The sequence below is a fragment of the Pteropus alecto genome, unplaced genomic scaffold (assembly GCF_000325575.1).
Source record: "Pteropus alecto unplaced genomic scaffold, ASM32557v1 scaffold61, whole genome shotgun sequence".
NCBI classification, from domain to species: Eukaryota; Metazoa; Chordata; class Mammalia; order Chiroptera; family Pteropodidae; genus Pteropus; species Pteropus alecto.
The window spans coordinates 22,097,933-22,099,606 of record NW_006434835.1 but is presented as its reverse complement, the minus strand read 5'-3'; the positions used below and the strand labels follow the sequence as shown (position 1 = coordinate 22,099,606).

The following is a 1,674-nucleotide window of genomic DNA, read 5'->3' as shown; positions in this document are numbered from 1 at the left end:
CCTTCTCCCAGTGAAGTTGCCCCAACAGATGTCATGTGAAAAAAAATACAAGCTCTCTTCAGGAAACTCTGCCAGAATTGTGGATTTATAAACAAATAAAACCGATTGTTACTGGTTTAATCCACTAGATATTAGAGTTGTTATGCAGCCTAAATATCTAATAATTTGTTTACATCTTCTCACTGTGGTTGATAGTGTATGGAAATGCAAATAATTTTTCATTATAAATGATATATCTGTCACTTTTTTGGAAAGTTCTATACAGACTTCTTCAAATAATAAGTTATTTTTGTTCTTTCTAATCAAATAAAACATTCATAAAAAGCAGTGAAAATCTCATCTTTATCTTCATTTTTCCAGATTTGAAGAGGATGCTTCTAAAATTTTAACTTTAAAATTAGTAATAGGAACAACAATTTAGTAATAAGAGGGTGACATCAGCAATATGGTGAAATGGTAATCTCCAGACCCTCCTTCTTTCTGTGGAGACACCAGCTCAACAACAATACATGGACTAATTCCCTTTGTGAGAAATTCAGAAACCAATTGAGAAACCGTTGCACCCAAAGCAAGTGCTAAACCAGCCACATTGAAACTGGTAGGCCTACGGCCATGCCACCCTGAATGCGCCCAATCTCGTCTGATCTTGGAAGCTAAGCAGGGTTGGGCCTGGTTAGTACTTGGATGGGAGACCACCTAGCAATACCAGGTGCAGAATGAGCAGAGAAAACTCCAAACTCCTGACTACTCCTTGGGAAGAGAAAGAGTTAGAGCTCGTGTCCAACAGTCTGACTTTTCAGAAGGCTGCCTAAAGATTGCTTTCTGTCTCACCTGTATTGGATCCCTGAAGGAACTGTGTATGCTAGATGCCTGGGTCACAATTGAGAACAAAAAATATCTGGGTGGCTTGCTGCTCCCCCAGAAGACACATGGTACAGAAGAGAGAGTCAATACAGCTGGGTGGCCTCTCCCTTAGAAAGAGAAGAGTAAAATATATAACCATTTTAGCTCTTTGGGGTGGGAGGCTACCCAAAAGACTGGTTTTTGGCTTGCCTATTTTGGTTCACTGATGAGAACCAGGATACTGTAGAAGCCAGGATGCTATTGAGTACAAAAGAGAGATGGGTGTCCTGTGACAGCTTCAGAGAACCTGTAGAACTGTATATATACCCAAGAAGGAACAAGAAATTATGAACTCTGGAAAAAAAGAAACCTGCAAATCCCTCTAATTAGGAATTTACAGGTACCAGTCCAGAGAAGATGTATCAATAAGAAAGACTTTAAGAGGCCACAGAATCTGTGCTGATTAGTAAAAGTCTTTTTCTGTAGGAAGCCAGTCTTCATACAGAAAAACTGGTAGAGGTGGCTGCTCTTTCAAATGTGCAAATCCCAATACAAAGTGATGAAACACACAAAGAGATAAGGACACATGAATCAATCAAAAGTACAAAATAAATGTTCAGAAACCAACCCTAAAGACATTGAAGTATATGAATTATCTGAAAGAATTATGTTCAGGAAAATAAATGATGCATAAACAAAATGGGACTATCAGCAAAGAGAAGGAAAACATAAAAAAAGAACCAAACAGAAATTTTGGATATGAAGGCTACAATAACTGAATTGAAAAATTCACTAGAGAGTTTCAAAGTCAATCTTAATCAAGCAGAAGAA

At 37.9% G+C, this 1,674-nt stretch overlaps 1 pseudogene; it reads left to right on the top strand.

Annotated features, from left to right (window-relative positions):
* Positions 1–602: 602 nt before the first annotated feature.
* On the top strand, positions 603–721 carry LOC112478532 (annotated as a pseudogene).
* The last annotated feature ends 953 nt before the right edge of the window (positions 722–1,674 follow it).